Raw genomic sequence first — 11,240 nt, forward strand, 5'->3', positions numbered from 1 at the left:
GGAAATACGAGAAAAGCCGATTTTAACTCTGTAATGTCATTTTGGAAAAAAATTGACATAGTGTTGTATCCCTAAGATGGTTCCTCGAGAAAAAAATTCAGAATCTGTCCTTAAGTATTGTTGCTGGAGCAGTAAAAACCACCCTGATTGATGCCGTGCTAATGTTAGCTGGTGATAAACTCAAGAGAAGGCATTAATTCTCTGGGAAAAATATCATTAGAATACTTGGATGTCTTTCACTCTGGAATGAAGTCAATGAAGACCTGACTAGGGCATTGAATGTCCCCTCGCCATTACCTTAAGGGGAGACTGGGGGCTAATGGGACAATTTAATTTTCTCAAGAAATAATTTATTTACCGTTTGAAAACTTTTTACTACATGGCACTAGTAGTTCTGCACTTAATTATGTATGAGCCATTTCTTTTTCATTAGCTGTTTTGAGAGCAAAGGAGAAGACTTGTTCAAGCATCAAGGATTTTTTTTTATCACTTTTATTTCAAATAGTTGTTTCTGTCAATTTAAAACTCTTTCACAACATTAAAATCTGCTATTATGTAACAGTTCTCATTTTGTCTTATTTTTTAAATATTTAACCAAAAGTTGGCCTAATACTTGGGCAAGGTGGCATGAGGGCTAATGGGACTTTCATATTGGGTCGGATGATACATGTCCTATTAACTAAAACAGCAGAAAACATACAATCTAATATTTAAACTTATATGTTTTGTAAAAGAACATTATTAAGGCCTTAATTTTTTATTTTTGTTAAAATTATATTCCCTTTTTACCCCATATTAGTGATGCCAAAATAAAGTTTTCAGCATCACCGATATGGGGGCTACCGGCGCTTGAAACCAGGGTTGCCGTAAGAGAATTCACTTGTTGCATTTAGAAATTCAGATAGAATCCAAAATACGGAATTCGTTCGGTTGAATGAATAACTTTGCACATCTGAGAACTTCCGATGTTGTAGGCTAGTTACCAGATGCGGATGGGGTTCCTTTTTTTTTCACTTAAATTTCTATGGAAATTTCATTATTCCAATTTGAAAAAAAAAAAAAAAGAAAACTTTACAATTTATATGAGAGATAAAATATTTTCTGTGTGTCGGGAAAATTCATCGGCCGATAAGATAACTTTCTTGCATAGCTGCCTCTTATTATAGTGCCTAAAAAGAGGCACAATTCTAAGCACTATACTCTCGTTCGTAACGGATGGAGTTAGTGTGCACGTCAGAGAGACATCGGCTGATGTCATCCAGGGACAGTTGCTGATGTTCCCGTAATGGATTGACCCTTGTCGTTCACCTGAAGCACTTCGAGATGGTAGTGCTTTTCTATCTTATAAAAGCATTTGGTGGAAGATTCCTGATCCTATTCGTTTTCTTACCATCATTCAAAGAAACCGACATGTACATTTTTAGAACTTCAGTTTGGTTTTCTGGGGGAAACACTATCCTTTGGCGGGGAGGATGGGAGGCGGGTGCTGCACTTCCTATCCAGAGTTTCAGTAACAGAGCTACCAATTTCATTTTAGTGATTAAGAAAAGGAAACCCTCTGCCTGCAGAATTGAAACATTTTATTACTAAATGAAAAATTGGAATAAAACACAGTGGAGTGACAAAAATCACTTTTCTGCAAATTTTTCAAAGAAAATGCCGAATTTGAAGATTATTTAGGAACCTCTAAGATTATGCATTATAATGTACCTAACCGAAGGCGGCCGCGCCGAAACATATCACAAGACTGTTTCAAACATTTTTTTAACGAAAAAAAGTCTTCAGTGCATAGTACAAACACTTGACAAGTTTCAGTTCAATAAAAAATAAATAGATAAAAAATATGATGTCATCAAAGGGGGCGCCGAAATACTTGCATTTCTCTACATTGCTTTTTCTTTTTTGCATAAATATCTTCGTAAAAATCACAGTTAAGAAGAAAAAAAAATTAATAGGCCGTTAAAATATGTTTTATACAGAAAAAAAAGTTAAAATATAGTGAGAGAAATTTAAAATATTATAATGAATAGTCACACCAATAGTTCTAAGTGTTTGAATGTAAAAATCGAAAGTGAATTAAAACTTTATAAAGAGATTCAGGAGGCGGTACGATATTCAAACCAAACTATAGTTTTAAAAAAGAATCCTAAGGTATCGCTGAAAAACACCGTTCAGTCCAAAATGGTTACAGCTTTTTTTATTGAGGTCGCGAACGCTTGTATTTCAACAAACAAAAATTTCAATCGCGTAATTGAAAAATTTATTACGGAAAAACAAAATTACAAAAATGGTTTTAGAGAAAAGAAACTGGAAGAACGTTTTTCACACCATTTTAATCAAATTTAATATGCGAAGACAGGGACGCTATCCCTTTATTTTCCCCATCGGTAGCCTAGACGGGCGTTTTTGAATCTTTGATTTTTGAAGGAATTCCGGACAAGAGTCTATCGTCATCAAAGATGGCCTACAATTGTGCATTTAGGCCTGCAATTACGAAAAAAATCAAGGAGAACGCCCCACTTACACCCTCAAGCCCCCCCCCCCCCCCCCCAACATCCCCACCATCATTATCGATGGTCTTAAATTTCGTTTTTTGAACTTCAGTTTGGAAACATTCCGGAGGTCCCTGAACCTTTCCTACCCCTAACCACCGCCAAAGAACGTCTAAAATTTTGCTTTTGGGGCTGCAATTCAGAAGAGATTTTCGTTAAATTCCAAACATCTGACAACATTATCGAAGATCATCCACAATAGCGTAGCTGGAATTTCAACTTCGGGATATTACCAAAGCAAGGCCCCCAAACCACTCCACCCACTAACATTACCAAAAATCGTATGAAAATTGCGTTTTAAAAGCTAACTTAAAAAAATTTCGGGGGAGTGTATATTCCCCTCTCTCTTGCCAACATCATTCAAGTTTGTTTTAAATTTTATTTTAAGGGCTTGAACTTCAAAAAATTCCGGAGAGCTCCCGAAAACTTCTCCCATTATCCTTGAAAATCCACTAAATCTACTTTTTTCGAGTTTCAAGTGAGAAAAATTGTAAGTCTCCTGAAGGTTGTCAAAGACAGCCTACAAAATTGCGTTCAAAAACTTCAATTTCCATAAGTTTCAAGGGGTGGGCTTTCGAATTTTTCTCCCCCCAACATTAAGAGTTCCTCCTTTTCAATCGTACTGCATATAAAGTGTGCCTGCAGAGAATGGCGTGGAGACGGGGGGATTTATTGCTAACACAAACTAGTTAAATGACTTCAATTTCAACTAGTATGTTGTGGCCATCACGAAACTTTCTTCTATATTTTTCCTTTTTCTGATCCCTCCCCATGCTTGACGAGGAAGCAATATTCCTAACAAAAACAAAATGACACATGCAAAAACTTCACGACCATCCCAATGTCTGAATTATTGTAAAAGCAAAGCAAAGAGCGAAAATTGAAAGTTACTTTAAAAGCCTTACTTGAATTAATTACAAATATTTTATTTATTAACAAACATAAGATGGCAACAGTTAAAAATTTTAATTCATTGAGATAATATTTCCATAGACTAATAATAAGAGTAGACCGAGCTATGGCAGCCCTTTTGCTGCTCATAAACCAAACCATGTGACTGGTGGATATCCTAGCAACAGCGGGCGTTGATCGTAGCAGACGATCCACGGCAGCGAGAAATAAAATAAATAGAATTGATGGAACTCGGAAGAATGATCTTTTATGGAGTCCGATTTGTAAATTTGTTATTCTAAGTTGTAAATATTTTGTTAATATAGTGAGTTTTTCGTTTAGATAGTATTGTGCATTTTCTTTTGTCAATTTCAATAACTCTCTAAGCAATAAAAGATGCAAGCGACCAAGAAGAATCAGCAAACGGTAAGATTTTTACCTACAGTTTCAATTTAAGATACCGATTAGTACATTTTTGCGTTAACGCAAAACGTTTACGCCATTTCGTTCACGCCAACGCTGACAGCTCCAAATGAAATAAAAGTTACCGAAAACTGATCAAAAACTATTACTTATGTCAAAATAATGCATAACTAAAAGAAAAACAGTTCAATCTCTGCACCTGGAAGTTTTTTTTAATGAAAACACATTGTCTTAAAATACATGTCGAGTGCCAAACTGTAGATAATGCTGCCATCTAGCAACCATGCTGCCAAAGTCTTCGCCAAGCCCTTCCACTAGTCACATGATACATCTATGAACCAATTTTCTTCATCAGCAAGAATGAGAAAGCTCGGTCTACTCTTATTATTAGTCTATGAATATTTCCGATCATTTCCATACAATTAAAATCACGAGAAATACGCAGACGACAATCTATTACGATTTATCTTTCTTATTGTTGCATTCATAAAACAATTTTTATTCGCGAAAAAAAAAAAAAAAAAAAAAATCAACACCTCTTGGAGCGATTGGAGTCGAAATTGAACCAAAGCCTGTTTACGTATGGATTCACATATATTCCAAATTTCAACCAGAACGTAGCATTACTTCTTGAGATAGGGCACTCACAATGGAAAAAAAGAACGGGCGATTGCGCTACCCCCCTTTTTAGCTGTTGACACCAAAATAAAATCAGCTCTTATACCCACTAAGGGCTACTTGTCAAAAATTTTTTGTTTGATTCCGTTCGTTATTTCTTGAGATACAGCAGTCACAATTGACGACAAAAAACGTTCTATAACTCAACCCCCGTTTGAGCTATTGACACCAAAATTGAATCAGCACCTGCTCCTGTTAGGGGCAACATATGGACCAAATTTTGTTTGATTCCGCCAGTTACTTCCTGAGGAATAGCAAGCACGCGTAACTCAAAAAACGTCCCATTGCTCCACCCCCCTTGGAGGAATTCGCGCCAAAAACCAATGGGCACAAGTTCACATAGGGGCACATATGTGTACCAAATTTCGTTCAATTTCATGCGGTAGTTTTTGCTGTAGAGCGGCCACAAAAAACTGGTCACACACAGACGTGACACACACACATACATACACACACACATACACACACACAGACAGACAGACATTTTCCAAAAATAGTCGAAATGGACTCAGCACACCTCAAAACGTTCGAATCCGTCAAAATTCGAAATTCGAAAATTTGCACGAATCCAATACTTTCTTCTATATATTAGATATAGAAGAAAGTAAAAAGCTACCCCATTCCCAAAAGAGCTTTGAATAACGTCTAAACTTGAGATGTGGCTACTTGCACTGAAAAATATTGGTTGGGGAACTTGAACTCAGGGGTGTGCACAGAAATTTTGGGGCTCGTCACAACTGACTTTTACGAGCCTCCTTCCATATTATTTACCCCTTAGTCCCTATATATATTCACCCCTCATTTAAAAAATATGTGGCCCTTTTCGGGCGCGGGCCCGTACCAGCAGGTGTTCCTTCTCCCCTCTTGTGCACTCCTTGCCTGAACACATCACTATTCCTATAAATGTTACCAAAGATGGCCTTCACTCGCGTTTTTAAATCTTCCATTTTGAGCATTTTTTGAATGAATTCTCCAAACTTCCCTTTCCCAAACTTTGCCTAAAATCGCCTAAAAATCGTTTAAAAGTGCCCTTTTAAATCTGAATTTTTGAAAATTTTCCGGGGGTTGAACCCCTTAACCTCCCAATATGTGTACAAATATTTCATTTTTTACAGGGCTTCACATTCCTCATTCTTTTTCTTCTTTTTTGTAACGCAATTCTCATTTGAATGCTCAAATTATAAAGTTGACCCCCTTCTGAACTAGAAGCTGCCTCTCACCTCACCCCTCTCCTTTCTATGTATCTTTTACATTTAAAAAAACTGAAAGGGGGGGGGAACGTCAAATTCAAACACCCTCCCTCCTGTGTTTTGACCTTTTGTCGGCTATGATACTCGTTTGGTTTTGATCCGAATTCGAGTCGAGAAGTCACATATTTTTACTTTCTTCTATATCTAATATATAGAAGAAAGTATTGGATTCGTGCAAATTTTCGAATTTCGAATTTTGACGAATTCGAACGTTTTGAGGTGTGCTGAGTCCATTTCGACTATTTTTGGAAAATGTCTGTCTGTCTGTGTGTATGTATGTGTGTATGTGTGTGTGTGTCACGTCTGTGTGTGACCAGTTTTTTGTGGCCACTCTACAGCAAAAACTACCGCATGAAATCGAACGAAATTCGGTACACATATGTGCCGCTATGTGAACTTGTGCCCATTGGTTTTTGGCGCGAATTCCTCCAAGGGGGGTGGAGCAATGGGACGTTTTTTGAGTTACGCGTGCTTGCTATTCCTCAGGAAGTAACTGGCGGAATCAAACAAAATTTGGTCCATATGTTGCCACTAACAGGAGCAGGTGCTGATTCAATTTTGGTGTCAATAGCTCAAACGGGGGTTGAGTTATAGAACGTTTTTTGTCGTCAATTGTGACTGCTGTATCTCAAGAAATAATAAACGGAATCAAACAAAAATTTTTTGACAAGTAGCCCTTAGTGGGTTATAAGAGCTGATTTCATTTTGGTGTCAACAGTTAAAAAGGGGGTAGCGCAATCACCCGTTCTTTTTTTCCATTGTGAGTGCCCTATCTCAAGAAGTAATGCTACGTTCTGGTTGAAATTTGGAATATATGTGAGTCCATACGTAAACAGGCTTTGGTTCAATTTTGACACCAATCGCTCCAAGGGGTGTTTATTTATTTATTTTTTTGCGAATAAAAATAGTTTTATTAATGCAACAATAAGAAAGATAAATCGTAATAGATTGTCGTCTGCGTATTTCTCGTGATTTTAATTGTATGGAAATGATCGGAAATATTATCTCAATGATTTAAAATTTTTAACTGTTGCCATCTTATGTTTGTTAATAAATAAAATATTTGTAATTAATTCAAGTAAGGCTTTTAAAGTAACTTTCAATTTTCGCTCTTTGTTTTGTTTTTACAATAATTCAGACACTGGGATGGTCGTCAAGTTTTTGCATGTGTAATTTTGTTTTTGTTAGGAATATTGCTTCCTCGTCAAGCATGGGGAGGGATCAGAAAAAGGAAAAATATAGAAGAAAGTTTCGTGATGGCCACAACATACTAGTTAATTTTCCTTTTCAAAAAGCAACTCTTAAGAGAGAGGGAGAGAGAGAGAAGAAAAAAGGGGGGGGGGGAAGCCTTCGCTTGTTTGAAGGTAGTATAAAATAAAAATACTAAGGTCCGACTTGTATACTCATACACTCACGTATGTGCGGTATTGTTAGGGGCCGGCTGGCCTGTAATTGCCAGGGCCGGTTCATGATGTCCCATCCGCCACCGTTTGCATGTCTTTCGATTTTGACGATTGCAAGTTTGCTTTCAAGGATTGCGTTTTCTTTTGAAATGGTATCGGAACTAGAGGAGTTATGTCATTTTCGTTCAAGATCCGATAGGTTTATTTTATATGATTTATTAAACATAGGTTGTGGAATGAAAGTAGCATTTATTAGGATTTCCGGTTTTTTTAGGAAAGATCGATTTTCGTAGAAAACCAAAAATGAACTTGCATTCTGAACTTGTATGGTTTTTGCAAATTATGTAAAGGAAATAAATTTTAATGTGCAGATGATTTAAATATGGGTGTTACCCGCCCCCCCCCCCCCCTAAAAATGCGATTCACCGATCTTTTTCATAAGACTTGAAATCTTTCAAGCACCATTTGAAAAAATTTCAACAATTTGGTCTGTGCTGTGACCCCCTTCACCACGTGAGCTGTAGCGAATATTATTAGAAAAAAATTACTGGAATATTACTTATCAAGATCCGAGGCTTTTATCAATTGCAGATCTTGATATGTATAGATATAGATCCAAGCCCCCCTCCCCCCCCAAAAAAAGATGACCCCCGCAATTTTAACGACCCCCCTCCCCTTTTAAACAAACACGGCCTCTCATTAAAGATATTAAAATCTGTTTAAAATATCAATGGTAACATCTGTCTCATGACCCCCCCCCCCTGCATGGGTATCCCTAATTTAGCTATTATTTTGAGATTAAATTACTGAAATATTTAATGATCAACATTTCCCATGACTTTAAAACTAGGGGTGCCAATTCTCCCCAAGTGCGTTGCCCCACCCTCTATTTTACCAAGCCCCCCCCCCCCCAAAAGAAACAGGATCCTTTGTCAAAGACAATAAAATCCCTTTAAAATAACATGTCTGATAATTTCAGTTCTATAGTCCGCCTCATCCCCCCCCCCCTTTCTATGGGCATATCCCTGCTTTAGCAATTATTGGGATAAACTACTTTAATATTTACCTTTCAAAATGTCCGATGGCTTTTCTCTATTGCAGAACTCAATATACAAATAATATAGTGAGGAAAGCCCATCCTTCCAAGTGCGACGGCACCCCTCAATTTTATCCAAGTGTCCCCCTCGCCCCCCTCCCCCCCAAAAAAATGGCCCTCTATTGAAGAGTCTAAAATCCTTTTAAAAAATTCTGTTAATTTCAGCGGTATAGTCAGCCTCATGCCACCCCCCCCCCCCATTCAAATGGGCACCCCAGCTTTAGTTATTGTTGGAATACATTGCTGGAATATTTATTTTTCCAGATTTCTGTAGGCTTTTCTCTATTGCAGATCTTAATGTACAGATAATAATGCTAGGGCTGCCAATCCCGAATAAGTGCGATGGCCCCCTCATTTTTAATTTTACCGAACATCCCCCCCCCAAAAAAAAAAGACAAGACCTTACTTAAGAGACTAAAATCCTTTTTAAAAAGTTCTCTGATAATTTCAATGATATAATCAACTTCAAGGTCCCCCCCCCTCCCTTCCCGAATGGGTACCCTGCTCTAGCTATTATTATTTGACTAAATTACTAGAACATTTGCTTATCAAGATGTTCGATGACTTTTCTGTAATTCAGATCTTATGTGTATGATATAGCTTGGGGTGCTCATTTCTCTCCCCAAGTGTGTTGGCTTCCCTCAATTTTATAACCCCCCCCCCCCCCCAAAAAAAAGGAAAAATGCCACAATCTGTTATGGATATTAAAATCCTTATAAAAAAACTTCTCATTCAATTTCAATGGCATTGTCTGCCTCAAGGCCTCCTACTTTCCCCTACAAGGGGCCCCCTGCTTTCCTATTATTAATTGCATAAAGTTGCTGAAATATTTACCTTCCAAGATGTTCAATTGCTTTTCGCTATTGTAGATATTAATAAACAGATGATATAGCTACAATTGCTCCCCCCCCCCCCCCAAGTGGGATGGCACCCTCAAATTTATCGCGCTTTTCCCAGAACGCGACTTTCTATTGAAGATACTGTACACCTTTTAAAATATCTCTCTGATAATTTCAATGGTATACTCAGCATCATGACCCCCCCCCCCCCCCCAAATGGGCAAGCCTCTTTTAGCTATTATCATTCAAATAAATCGATGGAATATTTACTTATCAAGATATCCGATGGCGTTTCTCTGTTGCAGATCTTAATATGCAGTGTAACTAGGGGTTTCCTCCCCTCCCCCAACTGCGATAGCACCCCTCAACTTTACCAAGCCCCCCTTTTCCCCCCAAGAATTGCGACCCACTAATAAAAAGACTTAAAATTCTTCTTAAGTAAATTCTCCAAAAGTTTTTGCGGTATAATCTGCCTCATGACCCATTCCTCTTACCCCCCACACACAAATGAGCATCCTTACTGTCGCTATTATTAGTAGAAAAACTTGCTGAAATTTTTATTCACCAAGAGGGCCGATAGCTTTTTTCTGGTGCAGATACTTATGTAATAGGTATTGAATTTATGCGCCTTGCCCCCCCCCCCCTTTCCCAATAAAATATTGAATTTATCGACCTAAATGTATCGATATATTGAAAATATCGATATTTGTAGAGCAATGTATCGCGGTATTAAAATTCTGATGTCGCCCAGTCCTAATATTAAGACATTTTTGACGCAAAAATTATTTGCCCTTGTGCCCCCGTAAGATTTAAGTTCTTAAAGTCGACCAAAATTTTTATAAAAGCTTCAAATTTAGACTTATCGACAAATTGAAAGTACTAATTTCTCGCCGACGATTTTACCGTTTACATGTGGCAGGACATCCATAAGCAAAGCGTATGTAGTCTATTACTCATCAAAACTTGCTAAGTTTGGTGCTTTTCTTAAAATTTCAAAATTTGATGTTTCGATAACGGGATTTAGATTTCTTTTTTCACTATCGCACTATCGTATAGCTCTCTGGTAAGCAATAAATTGCAAAATAAAGAATTTTTCAGTTTTGAAATTTTCAAAGTTTTTTTTTAATTCGCTTCCTCCCCCCTCCCCTTCTTTTTCTCTTTACAATTTGATAGAAATTTGAAGGAAGATGGGTATAGCAGGCAGTTTCAAATCAAGACATTCCCAAAAAAGAAGAATGCACCTTCAATTCCCACTGAGGCAAGTTTCTTGTACCCCTCCCCATCCCATGAAATTTGAGTTCTTATGATCAGAGCTGAAATAGGAGCGGATTCAGAAGGGGGGGGGGGTGATGGAGCCCCCAAGTTCTTGGGAAGGGGGTTTTAAATTTTCAAAAAATTCCAGGAGAAAGCCTCCGAAACTCCCCCTCCTCCCTTACATGACAAAAAATCGTCTGCAGTTGCGTTTTTACAACCATAATTTTAAAAAAAATTTCCAGGGAGTGAACTCCGAAACCTACTTTCTCATGTCATCGAAGATGTCCATTTTTTTTTTTTTTTTTTGCTAAACTACTAGGCATGGGCGGCAAAGAAAACTTGAATTCCGTACCTTCTGCTCTTTGTCACCAAAGATGGCCTACAATCGCGTTTTTAAGACTCCAATGTGGAAAATTTTAAAGGGAAAGGTCACAGATCCCCCTCCCACTAATGTCACAAAAATGGTCTAAAAAAAATTACGTTTTAGAACTTGAATATCAAATATTTCCTGTGTTTTCGCCTAACGCCATTAAAAGATAGCCTACAATTGTATTTTTAGGACCTTTTGGGATTTCGGGAGACCTTCTCTCCTACCAAAACATTAGTGACGTTTGCCAGAAATTACGTTTTGTTATCTTGAATATCAAAAAGTGACTCGGTACTCAAAACCGATTCCTTCCCATAAAGCTACCAAAGATGGTCAACATTCGCTTTTTTTTTTTTTTTTTTTTCAGTTTTAATTTTAAACATTTTTGGAGAAAAGCCCCCCGAATTTTTGAAGAAGTTGCCTTTTTGAAATTTCAATTTCGAAAGCTTTCCGGTGGAAGTTCCAAATGACTTTTTAATATTCTACT

Source organism: Uloborus diversus, chromosome 6 (genome assembly GCF_026930045.1).
Source record: "Uloborus diversus isolate 005 chromosome 6, Udiv.v.3.1, whole genome shotgun sequence".
Lineage (NCBI taxonomy): Eukaryota > Metazoa > Arthropoda > Arachnida > Araneae > Uloboridae > Uloborus > Uloborus diversus.